The following is a 20,493-nucleotide window of genomic DNA, read 5'->3' on the forward strand; positions in this document are numbered from 1 at the left end:
CTAAAGTGAAAAGTCAGCTCCAGGAGATTCTGTAACGACTTTAGGTGTCTCAATCAGGTCTCCAAGTTCGATGCCTATACTATGCCCCGAATAGACGAGCTCCTCGAAAGGCTGGGAACAGGCCGTTATCTGACTACTCTTGACATGACAAAGGAATACAGTACTGGCAAATTCCCTTAACAGCATCCGCAAGAGAAAAAACAGCTTTTAGCACCCCTAGTGGGCACTGGCAGTACAAGGTCCTTCCATTTGGGCTGCACGGGGCGCCAGCGACTTTCCAGCATTTGGTACATAGAGTGCCACGGCCCCACCAGTCCTATTGTGCCGCCTACCTCGATGACATGGTCATCTTTTCCGGCACCTGGGAAGAACATGTATTGCAGGTATACGCTGTTCTCCTGACACTTGAGAAAGCTGGGCTTTGGATCAACCCCCAGAAGTGTTTTTTCGACTTGAACGACAGCCATATATTTGGGCTACCTGGTAGGAGGGAGAATGGTGAGGCCACAGTGTTCCAAAATAAAAGACATCCTCGAATGGACCCATTCGATAGTCAAGAAACAGGTGCAAGCCTTCCTAGGACTAGCGAGTTACTATCGGCAGTTTGTACCTCGGTTTTCCGAGAGGGCCGCACCCATGACCAATTTGACAAAGAAACGGGCCTCTTTTCATATGGAGTGGAATAGCAAGACGGAACAAGCATTTAGTGACCTAAAGATGGCCCTCACGACGGCACTTGTTTTGAGAACACCTGATTTTTCTCTTCCTTTTCTCTTCCAGACTGATGCTATAGACACAGGTCTAGGTGCCGTGCTGAGCCAGAGCAATCAATGGTGTTGAGCACCCCATGATATACCTCAGCCAGAAACTGTTGGACTGGGAGACAAGGTATGCAGCGGTGGAATGAGAAGCCCTGGCCATCAAGTGGGCAGTAATGTACCTGCGGTACTACCTATTGGGTCGAGAGTTCACCCTGGTGACAGACCATGCCGCTCTCCAGTGGATGGCTCTCCACAGGGACTCGAACCCTCGGGTCACTAGGTGATTTTTAGACTTGCAGCCCTACAAGTTCACCATCACTTATCACCGGGGTAACCTCCAAGCCAACACTGATGCTCTCTCCCGGGTTCACGACCTCTCGGTTCGGGTTGCCCGACCCAATGGTTCTGGGCTGAAGGGGGGGTCATGTCACGCACGAGCGCATGGGGAGCAGCTTAAGGACCCAAAGTGCATCGAGACAAGTCGTGCCAGGGGACAATGGCAGGGTACTAACCTCTCTCTCTCTTTCTCTGTAGAAAAGACGAAGCACTGCCGCCATAATCCTACCCGGACACCTAAGAGAACAACACTTCCAGGTCCCTTTCTCTCCTCTGGTCCCCCACTGATGACGTCTACTACCCATCCACCACCACGCCTTCCCAGCATTCCACGTTCTTAATTTCCGGTCTGGCTCTTTAAAATGTCTGTCCACCCATCCCTTTTTGTCTGATGATTTGTTGCAATTATTTTGACCTTTTGCTTTACAGTATACGGGGCTAAACACCCCAAATCTTTATGCGAGTTTGTCCTTATTCTACAATATATATTTTCAGAATTCACTTCATATAAATCAAATGTGACTCTATCTATTCAAAATGGACTATATATTTTGTATACTAATTCATATTGTATATCCAAAATTCATTCAGTATATGTCTATCTCAAATTCATATATTTCACTTGTAGTTCGTATACTCAAAATGCACTTCATATATGTGAAGTTTGGGGAGAGCACAATAGCACAGTGGTTGTCCTTTTGGAGTTTGCGAGTTTTCCCAGTGTCTACATGTGTTTTCCTCTGGGCATTGCTCCCACATTCCCAAAGCTGATTGGTGATTCCAGTTTGCTTCTGTATGTATGAGTGAACACTACAATTGACTGATGCTCAGTCCAGGACTGTTTTCTGCCTTGAACACATCGCTACTGAGGTAGGGTCCATCTTCTTTGGCTCTGAATTCTTTTAAGTGGGTTTGAAAGTGTTAATGTTAATTGTTATGTCATGTGGTTCTTTGAATGCACTTGTGTTGTTGGTGAGTTCTATTGTCTATTGCTTGCTTGCAATTTATTGTTCTGGATTTCACCCTTTTGCTTTTGTTCTTTTCACTCTCCTTTTGAATTTGTGTATTGTGGCATTGTCTGCTATGGGATTGCTTAATTCAGGCAATACTGCTATGTCTTTTTGTTTTGTGTTTGCCATTTCCTGACTAGCTATGCTTTGATGGTTCTCCACTACCAACTGGGCATGTTTTGAGGTATTTTGTTTTAATGACCTAATATCATTTTGGTGCATCTGAAGTGCAACACTAATTACAAGTTGGGGTTGTGGCAGGCTGAGATGAATTATGACAATACTGGGTGCAAGGCAGAAACTACCTGGATGAGATTTTAATTCATTGCAAGAACCAGATAGGCACATTGTCCAGTCTTTGGGATGTGGGTGTGGAATGAGAACGAGAGTATGTACAGTAGGCTATCTAGCAGGATACTGACAGACCAAGAAAACATGAACTTAACTGTTTGTATTATATGTAGCAACAGTCCTTTTAAAATCAAAAACCCATTGTTATTTCACAAATTTGTTATCTGTTCATGATAATTTATGGTGCAGGTTACAATTCTAAATAAATGAGGGTTCTTCCTGGAATCTTCCATGTGAATGGTTCTGTTGGGAGCTAAAAATCTTTCCCCTATTACATCACTCAAGTGTGGCACCATTATATTTGGACGCTGAATCATCATAATTAAACACCACCCTTCAACTCATACAAAATGTCATTGTCAAATGTTCTTTTGACAACATAAAAATCAAACTGCATTCCAGATATCTGCATTGCTTGCCTGCCTAATGATTTCACTACATTAGTTTTAACCCAAATGGTCCACAAAGTCATTATCTGCACTTCCAGATAAATAAACCAATTGTTTTCTCTGACTGTATATTTCACAGCTTTTCAGTTTTCTTTCAACATGATATTATATTGTACAATAGCCTTCTATTACGGTGTTGTAATATAGTTTAAATTAATTTAAATGCTTATAATTTATGGAATGATTACTACATTCACTAATGTTTTTGATATTCATGTAGAAGCCACCCTTCCAGTTCAATCTTCTTATCATGTTCTTAGATTTATTTTTGAATTTGACTTTACAATACTTTGTGTATATGGCATGGTGCTGCAGTGGTTAGTGCCATGGCATCACAGCTTCCAGGCCTTGGCACTGTTTGTGTCAAGTTCATACTTTCTCCTCTCTTCTACATGTTGTTTTCTTCTGGATACTTCTGTTTCCTCACACATTCCAGAGAAATGCATTTTAGGCAATGTAACATCTCTACATTGGCCCAGTGTGTGAGTGTACCCTACAGTGGCTTCAAGTCCAGTCCAGGGTTGGCTCTGGCCTTCTACCCGATGCCTCCAGGATAGCCTTCAACTCACTGTGACCTTACAGCAGAATAAACAGATTGGCCTTCTTCATTTTGCTGTTCTATATATATGCTGAACTCAAATTCTTTTATTTATCTTTAGACCTGTTAAGGTTAAATATCTCAAAGTGCTGAAGACACACAATTGATGACATAGTCTCAGCCATGGAAAATAGGGCTGCTACTGGCAGGTTAACAAAGCATCTAATAATGCAGTGAGAAGGCAAGTCAAGGAATTCAGGTCTTCATAACACTCTCGGAATGTCATTTGATGTTTTATACCATACCATACCATACCATTTTTATTTGTTAAGCGCTTAAAAACACAGCATTACAACTGACCGAAGCGCTGTACAGTTAAAACAAGCAAGACTAAAAGCAAAATATTAAAAAAAAAAAAAAAAACAAACATTAAGAGAGAATTAAAACAGAGACACTAAAAACAGGTCAGGGGACCCAATAAAACAGAAATAGCAAAAAGCAAGTGGAAATAAGACAGGTTAAGAATTAAAAGCCAATGTGAAGAAGTGAGTTTTTAGGTGTGATTTGAATGTGGTGACTGAAGCGGCTTGCCTAACCATTAAAGGTAAGGAGTTCCAGAGCCTGGGTGCACAGACGGAAAAAGCCCTTTCACCACGAACTTTAAAACGTGCCTTGGGAACGGTTAGGAGCAGCTGATCTGCGGATCTAAGAACACGAGGGGGATTGTGACGATGGAGCAAGACACTCAAGTAGGCAGGGGCTAGACCATTTAGTGCCTTATAGGTTAAGAGGAGTATCTTAAAATCAATTCTGAAGCTAACCGGCAGCCAGTGTAGGGTTTTTAAAATTGGTGTAATGTGTTGGCTTCTGCTGCTTCCAGTTAAAAGCCTTGCAGCCGCATTTTGAACCAATTGGAGTCTAGAAAGAGTGGCTTTACTAATACCATATAGGCAGGAATTAGAATAGTCAAGCCGGGACGTAATGAATGCATGGATTACTGATTCCAGGAGGTGGTAAGGCAGAATTGGTTTGAGTTTGGCAATTCGCCTGAGATGGAAAAAGCAGGATTTTACTGTGCTGTTGACTTGAGCATCCATTTTCAGGACCATATCCATTTTGATTCCAAGATTGGAAACAGACGAAGTTACTAGAATGGGAAGAAAGTCGAGGCCAAGGGGTAGGGTCTGTTTGCGGCCAGGACTAAAAACAATGACCCCGGTTTTTGAATCGTTCAGGTGAAGAAAGTTTACAGCCAGCCAGTCCTTAATGTCAGATAAGCAGTCGAGAAGAGGTTTAGTGGAGTCAGTTGACTTGAGGGAGAAATAAATTTGGCAGTCATCAGCATATAGGTGATACGAGATTGCATGTTTTCTAAAAATTGCACCTAAAGGCAGGATGTAAATTGAAAAAAGTAGTGGCCCCAAAATGGAACCCTGGGGGACACCACATGGGAGTGGGACTGATTCAGATGAAAAATCGTCTAGCATGACTCTAAGAGTCCTGTTGCAGAAATATGACCTGAACCAGTCGAGGGCTAAGCCAGATACACCAGCCCAGTTTTATGACAAATGACAAATCAACAACAAATGTTGTTTCTATCTCTCATCTTTTTTTATTCATGGCAAAGTTTGGTAGCTAATTATAAACCTACATAAAAGGTGTTTTCCAGCCTATGATCTTGAATGTTTCAATTATAATAAGGACCATTCTTGTGTTTCCTAAGATTTGAAAGACTTTTAACATGCAAAGACCATTTACAATCATGAATAAATTAAACATAACAGTCCACCACTCATGTACAACACTGCCACTGTTAAAAATTCATGAGAATGCTTTCTATAAATGCTGCCTTGTATTTCTCTTTTTTCTGAGTACAGGGAGATTTACAGTTAAGTGCTGGGAAGATTATGACTGGCAGTTGGTTATCTGTTCCCACCTCACATTTTCTGAGTGCATGGAGTGTGGATAAATGGAGATCTTTGATAGCCTAGATTTTGGATTTCCAGTTCACTACACATGAGCAAAACAATTCTGCTGCTTGCATTCAGGGGCATCCTGCTAACTGAGCGAGTCTGAAATGCAGCAGAAAAAATGTTAGGATTATTGTGATGTTATGAAATGCAGTATTCAACAGAGAAGTAGCAATAAGATGGTAGAGATTTGTTTCTTTTAGAGTGATTTTTGGCCAAATTATCCTGTTTTCATTTGTCATGCAGATGTAATAAGTTGTTCTTAAAGAATAAATTCATAAACAGTGGTTAAAGGGTGGGTGGCACTGTAAAGCAAAGCTTAGCACTGTTGATTCACAACCTCAGGAGAATGACCAGGCACTCTCTGTGTGTTTACACAATTATGTTTGTGTCTGGGAGGGCTTTCCCCTTTGTGGCTCTGTGAGTGTGGGTGTGTGTGAACACTATGATGGACTGGCCTCATACCGGTACTGTCAGAATAGACTCCCACAACCCTGAACTGCATTAGAAGAGTTAGTAATGGATGGATATATGGAGAAAGTTCATAATGATTTGCAAATTATGTACTCCACGTTTTCATTAATTAGTTAACTACAAACGTTGTTTCATTTCGTTTGAAAAATATAGTACACTGCTTTAGGCAGAGATAGGCAAGCCCAGCTCTGTGGTGCTATGGTTGGTGCAGATTTGAGGTCAAAGCCTGCTGTCATTGAAACATCTCCATTAACTGGATGGCTTGCTTCATGTCTCATTCTGCCGTCTCAGGAATGACATACAGGGTGGGTTTCACATCTCTTTGAAATTCACAGTAAACAGCAGTCTTTAGTACAATGAAGTTTAATTTAACTTGGTTTTGTTAAATGCACTTCACAGAGTTATGGGCTGTGATCTGCAACTGCAGTGGATCGACAGGGCCCTGCTAAAGCATATATGCAAAATGTACATACTGTACATTAACACAGAAACAATGTTAAACAGACAGAAAAACAAAGCATTTCATTTTAAACTTCATTAACGTAAAGAAATCATTACAACAGGAGTCTAATAACATTATAATTGAGATATGGCAAGGAGACAGTGGAGAAGAGGAAAACAAAAACTCCAGTCAACCAACCCAGGAGCCTCACTTAATTATAGAAAAAAGGAAACGTAAAAGGGTTCACAAAGGCACAACAAAAATAGCACTGGCTGATTGAAAATCAGTCCTCACAGAGTACTCTACCTTTTTCTTTCAATCTTGTTATCTTGCACAGGAGCCCATAAGTTATCAAGTCACGGTCATGAGTGAGATGCCACTTTCTGGGGCTGTCCCTTTTTATGGTGTCCCAACAGGAAGGACAGGGCCGGGTTTGAGTGCCCTCACTAGGACACTTCTTGATGCTGTGGGAGAAATAGAAGATGCCATTAGTGAGAGCACCACCTACACCCCCCATCACCCTGGAGTTTTATTGCTCACCTCAGTCAAGATCAGAAGATGATCACTTGTTGTAAATGCATGCTACCTTTTATTTTGAAGGTACTTGTAGTAGTTTGCTTTTAGTTTTAGAATTAACCAAACACTTTCTGATAAACTACGTTGTGAGTGAAAATTAATCACCCCTTTCAACGGTGTCTGAATGAATGAAAACTGCATAAGTTTTTATGCAAAACTACCAACAAAAACCATGCCATGTACAACACCCTAACTACAGTAAAATAAACAGAGAAAATTATATTAAAATAAAAAAATGTTTAATCAATAATTTACAATAAAATGCTGATTTCAGGCTAAGATAAAATGGAGGCATTATTTTGGAAAACTAATCTCTTTTTACAGAATGTATTGTTTTGGGGTGATTATTACTGATAACTGATTGACTGTTGTTTGTTGTGCTTATTGTTGCCAACATCAAAGCTGAATTAATAAAAAATATTTTTTTCTGCGCTGATGTTCACTTTAATTCCCGCTCTTGTATAATTCGTCAGCTTATGCATTGCTCACACTACATTAATGTGTACATTTAGGCATAATGCAACATGAACAATGAACACCAAGCAGTAGTAATTAACATTTAGAGCATATTTAGTATGTTAATGATAGAAAGGGACCAAACAAACTGTATATACTTACCTCCCCACTAAAACCCTTGCATTGATTGATGCTAGCTTCCTACTTGGTAAAACTCTCATGTTGACTGATACTTACTTATCTACCTGCAAAAACTGTTGGGATGATTAATACGGAAAGACCGGACAGACTTACCTACATACCCAGTAAAACTCATGCTCACATATGAATAAACAGGATTTATTATTTAACAACTCACATGGTCTTCATTTAGTACTTGGCCTTTGCAAAATAAGCACAAGAACAGTGCATCACTCATCCATCCATCCATTATCCAACACACTACAGTAATCCCTCGCTATATCGCGCTTCGCCTTTCGCGGCTTCACTCCATCGCGGATTTTATATGTAAGCATATTTAAATATATATCGCGGATTTTTCGCTGCTTCGCGGGTTTCTGCGGACAATGGGTCTTTTAATTTCTGGTACATGCTTCCTCAGTTGGTTTGCCCAGTTGATTTCATACAAGGGACGCTATTGGCAGATGGCTGAGAAGCTACCCGGCTTACTTTCTCTCTCTCCCTCTTGTGCTGACGTAGGGGGGTGTGAGCAGGGGGGCTGTTCGCACACCTAGACGATACGGACGCTCGTCTAAAAATGCTGAAAGATTATCTTCACGTTGCTATCTTTTGTGCAGCTGCAGCTGCTTCCTGAAACGACATGCTGAACGGTGCTTCGCATACTTAACGAAGGGCACGTATTGATTTTTTTATCTGTCTCTCTCTCTCTCCCTCTCTCTCTCTTTGTCTGCTCCTGACGGAGGGGGTGTGAGCTGCCGCCTTCAACAGCTTTGTGCCGCGGTGCTTCGCATACTTAAAAGCCAAACAGCACTATTGATTTGTTTGCTCCTTTGAAGAGGAAGACATGTTTGCATTCTTTTAATTGTGAGACTGAACTGTCATCTCTGTCTTGTCATGGAGCACAGTTTAAACTTTTGAAAAAGAGACAAATGTTTGTTTGCAGTGTTTGAATAACGTTCCTGTCTCTCTACAACCTCCTGTGTTTCTGCGCAAATCTGTGACTAAAGCATGACAATATAAAAATAACTATATAAACATATGGTTTCTACTTCGCAGATTTTCTTATTTCGTGGGTGGCTCTGGAACGCAACCCCCGCGATGGAGGAGGGATTACTGTATATCCTAAACTACAGGGTCACGGGGGTCTGCTGGATCTAATCCCAGCCAACACAGGGCGCAAGGCAGGAAACAAACCCAGGGCAGGGCGTCAGCCCACCACAGTGCATCACTCATTCTTTCTCAAATATCTCAGCACATTCAGGTGATCACACAACCTTTTGGTTATAGGCAGTCTGTTGGTGCTTTCACCTTACGTATACCTCATTTGTTTTTGCAACAGAAGATTCATGTTAAATTGCAGGTAACTGTTGTCACAGGTGGCTGGGTGTCATAACCAGCCGGGATGCCAATATAGCACCTCTGCCAGTAGAGGACAGCCGCCCTGGTTGCTATGGGGGTCACGGGAACCGAGCTGGGAAACTCAACCCTATAGGGTCCCATGGCCACTGCCAGGGGGCAGGTTCTGGATGCTGAAGCCATGGAAGCCAGCACTTCCGCCACACCAGGAAGTGCTGGTGGAAGTTCATCAAGGGGAACCTGGAGCATATCCGGGGTGGTTTAAAAGGGGCCGCCTTCCAACAGTCGTGGAGCTGGTGTCGGGCGGAAGGAGACAAGGCTTCAGAGAGTGGGAGAAGGCGGCCTGAAGAAGGACCATTGAGAGAGGGTCGAGAGAGAGGATGATTAGTGCTGAAAGCGCTGTGTGCTGTGCAGGACTTTGCACTTGTAAATATTGTAAACTAGGGGGCTTCGCCCCCTGCTCGCTTCACTCGCCAACCCCCGTATTTGGTTTTCCGGATACACACTTTTAAGATTGTTTTTTCTTTGAATTGTTGCTATTTCATTAGTTTCCCTTTTAATTTCAGAACTTCTGTAAAAACAATATTTGTAATCTTGCGAGTCCCAATATGCTGAATCTTTTTAATGAGGTCAGGATAGGTTTCTCTGTTTGGAGTTTCAGCATAGACAAAACGATCTACATCATCAGCATTTAATAATTTGTTTTTTTACAAAGTAACAAAGTAAGTAGAGTTCCGGATTGGACTCCTGTCTGTAAAGTCATGCTATTTTCCTTTCACAGTTCCAAAAGTACATGGGGTTACCAAGGTGATACCCCAGCTTTTCTCTTGGTTTTTGTACAAGGGCTAGACAGAATGTTTTTGACTCCTGGGGTAAATTTAGGTTTTTAAATAAGCAGACAGATAAATATATATACATTAACAAAGTAACCAATAAATGCATCAGTTAGAATATCAGTTAGATTAACAAAAAGTCATAGATAAAAAGATAACAGTATAGTAGAACATAATAAATAAGTAAAATTATGTGAATAAAATAGAATTAAGTGTTAAGGTGCAATAGTGTAGTAATTATTGTGCAAAACCAAAGTTAGACTGGTGCATAGTTAAATGAGGCAGTTTGTTTGTTTGCGCTACTGCGATCTTTACTTTTTTATATTTTCTAATTTTCCTACTTTCATATCCTTTAACTTTTTCCACTTTTTTTTTTTTTTTGAGCCTTTCTAATTTCCCTGGTTTCATAGTCTCTAACCTGCTCTGCATGTGTTTAGCGCCAACGTTTGTAAACATCTCTATGAAGTTCTACTTTGTCTTTTACTCACTGTCATTTAATTCTGAGCCAGACTGGACGTGCTTTTTTTTCAATTCCATTTGTTCCGGGCTGATAATTTCTTTCCTTATTTTCTGAATTTGCACCTCAATTATTCTTTTTTGCTCTTTTTTCTGTCCAACGCATTTGAGTCTCTTTTCTCCGTGCTTTTCTTTCTTCTTCGTTTAATCGTCGACATTTCATTTCTACCGAATTGGCCTTATACACTTTATATGCACTGAGCCCTGGAGCTGTGTGTGCTGCATGACTGCCTTTACACTATTGATTTGTTTTTTTTGATATTGCTTGTAAGTAGGGTGTGTCTTGCAAGACTCTCGTTCTATGTTCCCATGAGACGCACCGTGGCAGGTCTATTTCATCTCGCAGGTCTTTAAATTATCTTCCGAGAAAGGTCACATATCGTAGACTATCAGGACAGGGGACAGGATTTCTTTTTATAATAGACAGATAAATCGTGTGTGGTGGACTTAAGACGGTGTCTGTCTGTCTGTGGTCGGGCTGGCTTTCACACTGTTAAAGGAGGAAAACCACACATTAAGAGTTGGGTAGCAAGTTTTGATGAGCAAACCCTGATGAATTCTCTTCTCCTTGAATTTGGCAAAAATGTGAGGTCACACACATGGGCATTGGAGTCAGCTTCAAGTTGTGGTAGTAATTCTGCGCCATGGCACAGGGTAGCACTGTATACTAACGCCTCTTCTCTTCCTCCCTCTGCAGACTATATGATTGGCAACCTTACCACCTCTAGCATCACTTCAAGTGTTTGTCCACCTGGACATGCCTCTTCAGGCCTGGCCTGTATTTTACCAGAAGTGTCGTCATCTTGGGCAGTCTATTTTAAGACTTTCTTCTACAGAGATATTTTATTTGCTGAAAAGCACTTAATTATTTTTTGTATTTACAATATATGGGGTTGTATTGTCACCCCAAAACCTTATCCATCCTTTCCTCTTTTTCAGTGGAAATGTTCTGGAATTTCAGGTGATCTTGGTAACATTTGTTAATGTCAATGGGGAAGGACACACTGAACTGCATTTGAATGAATTATAATGGTGAAATGATCTTTTAAGTGTCCTAACTGCTGGGCTGATTATTGTGGTCAAAAATGTGACCTAAGCTGTGAGGCAGCAGTGCTAAACCTCTGTATCACTGTGCCTTCCTGGGATATAATTATACTGCAAGTCCATAATACTTTGAGTCTCTCTCTGCATCTCCCGAACTTCTTTCGTTACGACTAACACATGCAGAACCAGTGATGCAAGGCATCAGCACTACATATTTAGAGGACTGTCCCTGCCACTGCCTGATCTGCGCTACATGGCGAGGAACATAACATGCTTAATCCAGCAGTGAAGTCACAATGTACAACGAATTGATGCAGAACTACAACGTATTTTCATAATAGTCTCATTATTGTCGGCTAATGTACGTATCAAATTAGTTTTTTTTAAATTCATACGGGTGCAAATTCAGCTGGAATGCCAATCGGGTAGTGACAATATGCATACATCTAAATGCAGTAAATTATCCATGCAGGTGCAAAGCAGATTGCGCAGCCGTGTAAAGTGTGAAGTGCAGTGTGTTAACAATATGCATGCGTGAAAGTTCTGTGTATGCAGGATGCAAACCAGGCAGGGAGCGCAGATGAGGTAGTGACCTCCCCACCCAACATGGCTGCTACTGCCTTGTAATGTCACACTGGTCTTGTAAAGCGTCATGGGGTCTGGGAAAAACAAATTTGTTCAAGTTGGCAACATGGTGAATTTCCAAGAAACACTCAGCGAATAAGGTACCCAGCAAACCCGATGTGAAAAATGCTTTGCTGAATTTCACCAATCAATACTAGTAACGATTTGTCTGACTGAATGCATTATACTTTCAATGGCTTATAACAAACTAACATACTTAGCCACAATGGCCTGGGTGAGAATGTGAAAGGAAGATACACTGTAATGACAAATAATATCTTACCAAACTTTGTCACTGCTTAACTAGTTGCATTGGGTACACCCTTTATTATTAATACTAGAACAAATCTTTATAGACAATTTTCTTGGTTTTACTTCTTGTGCAAAAAAATCCTAATTGCAATAAACAACCCCGGAGACAATATGACCCCACATGGAGCAACTTGGGACAATGAGAAAAAAGTGAGGGAAATAACTGATGAAAAAAGAAGTTAACCGAGGTTGTGCTTTTTATGTAAAGATACTTTAAGATACTAAACAAGAGTTACTCTAATTAATACTAAAAATGGAAATGTAATTACGCAATGTAATAATGCACTGTTATGCTGTTTATATTGTGGTTACATTAAATAAAGAAATCGGAAATCAGTTTAGAGGCGTAGTCTTAATCTGTAGTTCCACTTTTAAATGTGGCATATCATTTTCTTTCTTTTGGTCAATTAATTTTCTGAATATTCAGTAGTCAAAAATTTGAGAGTAGTTTATGTCCTATATATTCTAGTTATAATATAGTTTTTAAATGCATCTACATTTAAAATAGTAAATCAAATAATTATTAATCTATAAAAAAATATTTTATAAATGCGATCTTCATTTGAATATCAATTTTGTTAGGCAGGAACAAAGATCTGCTTACACCTAAGAGCTGATGTCCTGCAAGTGCATCAAGTTCATCTCACATCAATTTTTACCCTTATAGAACTAACTCTGCCCATTTCTGTTTATTCTATACACTCTTTCACCACTTCTGGAAATTTTGTATGCAACACTGTCTAAAATATTTACTGGCATTTTTGGATTTAAGCATCAAGTCATATTGAGCTAACAGATTTATAGTAGGCACACCTTTTTTGAACAAATTAAGATTGTTGGGGAAGAACAAACACTGTTAACTAACAATGCAGCAGATTGTTTAAATTTCAAATAATGATAAAATAAAATTATAAAAGAACACATTTTGTAAATTGACTACAAGGAAGACTTGCTGGCTTTTTTATATACTTCAAACCAGGCATCATGTAAAATGTTTGTTTTACCATAGAATATCACAGACATAAAATATCCAATTTACAATCACAGGGGTTCAGAGCCTCTTATGTCAGCATCAGGTAAATGGTGGTGCCAGCTCATCATACAGCCCACTTACATGGGGTCAGCTGGGAACTGGCAGTTAACAACCATGTCTTTGGGATGTGAGAGGAAAACTGAGTACTTGGAGGAAATCCCATACAGAGCGAGAATGTGCAAACTCCACACAGGCAGCAGCTGGGTGCAGGATTCAAATCCAGGACACTGAATCCATTAGCCAGCAATTCTTACCACTGGGTCAGTGTGCCGCCCATCACATAACTTTACTGTTACATATATATTTGATATTTAAAATCCTCTCAGCTGTCCATCCATCTCTTAAATGTACTTACTTATCTTATTTCAAAGTCAAAGGGAACTGAATCCTTTCCCAGCAGCATCTTACACAAAGCACAAACAAACCCTGATGGGAAACATACACTCAGTTGTACCAGAGTGATTTACAGCCACAAGCCAGTGTAAGCTGCACATATTAATGGTGTACCTGGAAAGTGTGAGCTCCACACAGGAGGTCAACATGACAGGACATGAATCAAGGATTCTAGAGCTAGGAGGCCTCCATTCTATTTGCATAACCATAGTGTTTTCTTACTCATATTACAGTATACTGAACTAATGTACAAAACAAAACAAAAAACATTCAATGTATTTATGATATGGACAGAACTTATTAATTATTGCCCATGGACAATAATTACACAAAAAGTAAATGATATTTGTTATATGATTTCAGATAATAATTGGCATCTCAGGATATAAACTCTCCCTTCATCTTTTGAATAGTGTCCTAAAGCTGTGAAACTGTAATTTTACAGTTAATGAATATAAATGTACATGTACATACTGTCTCAGAACTTGAGGTTTGAATCACAGCCTGGACTATTCATCAATCCTTTTAGCAATTTGAATTTGTCTCACATGTGCACATAGAGGACACTGGGCAGTGTCTCATTGTGACTTGCTAATAGGCTTTCCCTAAGTAATCCAATTTCTTTCCACATCCCCAAGTTGTGCAGTTGATAGATTGGTAACTTGCTCTGCATGATTGAATGTGTTTCAGTGTTTACACGTATCCTCACATCGACTGGATTCTGCGGTGTGCCTAATGCTGCTGAAATATGCACTGTTGCTCCAGGACCCTCAATTTGGAGTAAATCAGTTCAGAAAATAATAATGGAATTAATTCGAAAGTGTGATATAGTCTTTAAATGAAAAAAGTAAAAACGTTGTAATAAATGAGCAGAAACAGTAAGAAGTGCTGGGGCATCCATAGGCAAACCCTGTATAACTGGAATCTCAAAAAAGAGAAAAAAAATGTGGGTAACAGCGTTTTTCAGGTGGGAGACTGGCTTTAACTTCCACAGACGGAGTTTCTTCAGGCTGTGAGGTTTTCCAGCAAGATGAGGCGGGTCCAGGCTGATGGATGGCCTTCGCAGATGGAGGAAAAGAAAAGGGATTATCACAGAGCACCAAGCCCTGGAGCAGCAGAGAATTACTATCACCAGATCCCTTAAACTGTCCTCTATGTGCACATGTGAGACAAATTCAAATTGCTAAAAGGATTGATGAATAGTCCAAACCGTAAAAAATGCATTATAAAAATGGCACAGTATACTAACACGTCACATTTGCTAATTTTACTAATCTATTTCTAAGGTGGACAAATTTCTCAGGCACCTTCACTTTAATTATGTGTTGTGTTTAGAATCTTTTTGATGGGCACCATTGCCAATGCATCCAATTTATAGTCTTGTATTATAACAGAACATAACATAAATTTAGTTCAGGGTCTCCAAAAGCCAGTGCTTCTCCATGCAACACTGGGTGCCACTCAGTAAGCAGAACATCAGTCCATGACAGTGGCACACTCACACACACAAACACATACTCATTTTCACAGTGCCAATTAGGAATCGCCAGTTAAACTTTATGTATGTGAAAGGAAAGATGGAATACCTAGTGGAAGCCCACCTAAACACTTGGAAAACACACAGACTTCACATGGAGAAAGACTAAGCATGGAATTCAAACTCATGGCATGGAATCTATTATACCAGATTCCTTTGACTTTATTGTCCTTATGAATTCTGAGCAGTTTTTTGACATTGCAACTGCTTATACTTAATGTTATTATTCTGGATTTTCATGAGTGACTAATGCTGTGCAAATTGAGACATTAATATTTTATTTAATTTATTTTATTTTTTTTGGAATGAATACCACTTATTGCTTTATCTGACGTAAAAACATTTTTCACTGATGGTGCACAGGGCTGCCCCTAGGTCATACCTCAATGTAAATCAGCCTTCCGGATCACGTCTTGAAAATCCATCATTGCCACAAATATTTAGTTTGTGTAGTGACAGGTGGCACCTTCAGTTTGACAAATTGCCAGCAGTTAGCCAAGCTATTAAAGCAAACATTTGCTGATGATGCTTGTAGGATGACCTTGCATCAGTACATCTCACTAACCCGGAACAAGATGTTCCACCTAGCAAGTGCTACTATGCTTTTTGTTATATTTTGCTTTCTTACTGTTAAATCTATTTATGTATATTAAGTGCTCACAGAATGTATCCCCATACTAATAAGCTGAAGAAGAATTTCTGTAAAAAAATAGAGAATCATGCTCAAAATGTTATTTTTTCCATAAATAATTTTTTGCAGTTATTCTGTTTTTAGCTTTCTGGTAAAGTCCATTTCAGCTGGACAGTATAGAATGCTTAGCTCTGTGCCGTTCTTACAAGTAGCTTAGCAGAAGTACTTCTGGTGTTTGTCCAAGCCAGAGGATGGAGGGCTCATTTAGCCATCAGTTCTAGAGGAGAGTTTTCTCCCTGCTCTTTGATTCCTGATACAGCATAACCTCAAATAACCAGAACAAGAGAAAGACAGTACTGACCAATTGCTTACATTTTATCAAGCAATATACAGTATATGGTGAAAAATTTACTAGTGGTCAATAAAATCCAGGAGTCAAACAAAGTGAGAGGGGAACCATAGGGCCCCTGTTTAATGGAAGCAGTCGGTAATTGGCAAAAGGGAGAAAACTCAGTCCAAAATGTTCTGCATCCTTGCAGTGCCAGGTGGTTTTAAGGTACTGGTTCCAGGAAGAAGCAGGGTTTGTTGACAGAGAGATGAAAGCGAGGTCATTCATCATCTGGCTGATGTCTCCCTGAACTGTGAAGAAAAGAGATGTTGCATCACCATTAGCACCCCCTCTTGTCCTGGCAGTGGTAAAGGTAAGAATAAGAGCCCTGAGGATGTCTCCTGTTCACACATGCATGACATTGCATACAAAAAGAGATAACTCAATCACAGATTAGGGCAGAGGTGGGCAAAGTCAGTCCTGGAGGGCAATGGCTGCAGGTTTTTGTTCCAACCCAGTTGCTTACTGTATATACTCACGTATAAAGAAATGAAAAACATGGTATAATCATCATTTATTGTGGCTGTATTCCAATCACATACAGAAAAATGATTTTTTTTTCTGCAAAACAAAATACAAAACACTGTGTGGCATGCCTATAGACAGAAATGTGCCCTTGGCAGAGATTAATGGAGAAAGGCACGTAAGATCTATTAGTGCTCAGGGTCAGCACTGGCATGTATCACTCAATGAAACTGGATGGATTTCAATAAGGGAAATGGAGGAAGCAAAAAAAAGTACCAGTATAGTAGCAGGGGGAAAGGTGAGCAGCACATTTTGTTCTTGTCAATAAAGCAGCAATCTCAGATGTCAAGGTTGCTTCCATGCACTAGTTTGGATGAGGTGCATACCCATTGCCAAAGACAAAACTGGGGCAGCAGTTTTGTGGCAGAAAAATAACAAATACACTATAGACAAATACAGGCAAACATTTTACTTTATCTCATCTTACTTTATCTCTCTCACTTTATCACATCTCAAGAAGTGAATGAGCTATTATATTAGATTCGATAGATAGATAGATAGATAGATAGATAGATAGATAGATAGATAGATAGATAGATAGATAGATAGATAGATAGATAGATAGATAGATAGATAGATAGATAGATAGATAGATAGATAGATAGATAGATAGATTTATCCCAAGAAAGAAATTTGCTTTTTACAGAAGCTCCTTCAATAAATAAATACATAAAGAGACAGATAAATAAATATATATAAACACATGCTATTGTCTAAACACACTCCAGAATGACTAAAAGGGAAGAAAATATAAAAAGAAAGGAATACTTCTGACTTGGCTGCCGCTGTCCCAGTGAGGCATTATGCAGGCGTATTGCTGTTGGTATAAAGGGACCCCAGTAGCATTTCTTGACACACTTTTGCTGAATAATTCATTGGCTGAAAGTCCTCAGTGTTAGCATGTCAGAGAGAGGATGTGCAGGATTGCTTATGATGACACTCAGGAAATAGCTACCAAGAAAACACTTTGCAAAAAAACTTTTGTAGAGGAGTAAATCAAATAACTTCTTCAGAGTCTTATGTGTATCAGCAATGGTCAACCACCAAGTTTTCCACCCAAAATATTTGCTACTTTATCACCTTTCTACTTTATTCCCAGGCATTAAAAAACAGCAGTAGGAAGAGGATTACACCAAAAATAATATTTAATTTTGATTTGACACCCAATGTGATATATAAAACCAACAATGCTGTTGACCATCTGCTTCATTCATTTATACATACAAGTCTGTCTCGGTACACAATATTACACCTGGAAAATGGTTTCAGATAAACAACATTTATTTATATACCACATTTTCATAAAAACAATGAACCTCAAAGTGTTTTTGCAAGACATCAAAGAGAAAGTTACATGAGAAAATAAATAATTAAGATTAGACAATAATAATAATAAAGAATAAGTAACAATAGAAAAAGGTAAGGTCAGCTGGCTAGGAGGGCAGAAAAAAACAAAAAAAAAAGCTAGAGAAAAAAAAAACTAAATCTGCAGGGGTTCCAAGGCCAAAAGGCTACCCAGATCCCACTGGGCATTCTACCTAAGAAAAATTCACTTAAATCAATCTTCTTGGTTTTCAGGCTTCACATGATAGGGTTTGATGAAATTGGTCTTGTGGAGAATTGAGATACCCTCTTCAGTCCATCAACACAGGGGGCTTCATGGTGCCTAGATCAGGTGGTGGTGGCGATCTGAACCACCACATAAGAACCAAAAAAAAATAGCAGAGAATAGTAGAGATTAGTAAAGATTGCGGATCCCTGAAGAATATGATAATTCTATGCCCATATAGTCAATTAGGAATGAAACTAAAATTTACCTCCAAAAAGGACAAGTTAAAATAATTGTTTTTTTAGATGCTCTTTAAAATGTTCCACCACAGTATTAGTCTGGTGAATTTCTATAGGTAAAGTATTCCACATTTTAGGTGCATAACAGCAAAAGGCTACATATCCACTTCTTTTAAGCTTGGGCCTTGGAATTTATAAGCAGACTTCCATTCGAAGATCTAAGATTATGACTTGAAGTGTAGGGGGACAGGCAATCCAAAATATAGGAAGGGGCAAGATAAGGCTTTATAAACTATTAGTAGAATTTTAAAGTCAATTTTGAAGGACACCAGTAACCAATGTAACAACACTAAAGCTGGTGAGATGTGCAAGATTTTCTTTTTCTAGTTAAGATTTTTGCTGCTGCATTCTGCCCTACCTGTAACCTATTAATGTCTTTCTTAGGTAGTCCTGTTAGAAGTGCATTACAGTAATCTAGTCGACTACAAATAAAAGCATGAAGTAATTTTTCAGAGTCTTGCAGTGTTATAAGTGGTCTAACTTTTGCAATATTCCTTAAGTAAAAAAAATGCAATCCTAATAATTTGGTTAATATGTGATTTAAAGTTTAGGTCAGAGTTAATGACTACCTTAAATTCTTAACCTATGCCTTGACTCTTAAACCTAAGGGATCAAGTTTATTTCTAATAACTTTGATATTTCCATTTTTGACAATCACTAAGATTTCTGTTTGTTTTTTAGTTTGAGAAAGTTACTACTCATCCATTTGGAAATACTGCTAAGACACTGGATCAGAGAGCCAAGAGCGCTTTTGAGATAATCTGTCCTAATGGAAGCATGTAGATTGAAATAATTAGCGGGCCCAGAATAGATCCTTGTGGTACACTATATAAAATATCATGGGTCTCCGAAGTACAATCACCACATCTAACAGAGTTAGTTTTCCAACTGTTAAATAAGACTGAAAGACAACACATAGAAGTAACCTCTGTGTTCTTTACCACTGGCAAAACTTCCAAAACTTCTAAATATGATATATAATTTCCTTGTGGAATACAGCTATAAAGAAATGTGGGTATCCTGCTGTGGCACTCTGTTTTACTCTTATTTTTATCAAACTACTGCTATTGGTCAGAAAATGAGAAATTAGGATGACTGGGAACCCTAATTATCAACTGCCAGACTTCAACAAGTGCCATGCAGTATAATGTTGAAGAATACCCAGAGAGAGGAACATGACCAGTAGGCCTATTTGAGTTATCATCTGGTTTGCTTTTTGAAAAGAACCATAGATCCCCAGAGGTATATTTCCTTAATATACGAGTCTATAGGTATGGGATGAATAGAATCAAAAAGTCACTGTTAGAGAAGTAATGAAGCTAAGGCATTGTGTGCATTATTTACAAAAACCCTTTATTTATATTATTTTCTGCCATTTTTTCTTTCCTTCCCAGTTTACCTTGGCACATTGAGATGTATAATATTACTATGTGAAAACATATTGTTAGCATAATAATTACTGACTTTGAAATTTAATTTTTATTTATATAGCATTATAAATAAATCCCTTATATAAGAGATTGATTGGAAAGCCTAAAAGTCAGTTTCCCAATTCCAAAAGTGACCAAACCAAAGAAGGGTGGGCATTGGAATGTGGTTTCAATGGCACCCCAACAATATCAGTGTAGTGTTCTGCCCAGGATGGTAAAGGCAGAGTTTCTTTTAGTTTATAAAGGACCAGGGAGAGACGAGATAAAATCACAGTCGAGAGTAGACGCAAGGGTCCTTAATAAAGTCAAAAATACCAAGTCAGATTAACTGAGCTCAATACACAGAGAAGTCGTAAATGAAGAAAGATGTAGACATTTCTAAACCTAATATTGAATTCATACAAAACCACCATATTATAGCATTGAGTCACAGAGCCCAAACCCCCACACACAACCTCACAGACAAGTCCCAGGTTCAAA

The sequence above is a fragment of the Erpetoichthys calabaricus genome, chromosome 2 (assembly GCF_900747795.2).
Source record: "Erpetoichthys calabaricus chromosome 2, fErpCal1.3, whole genome shotgun sequence".
NCBI classification, from domain to species: domain Eukaryota; kingdom Metazoa; phylum Chordata; class Cladistia; order Polypteriformes; family Polypteridae; genus Erpetoichthys; species Erpetoichthys calabaricus.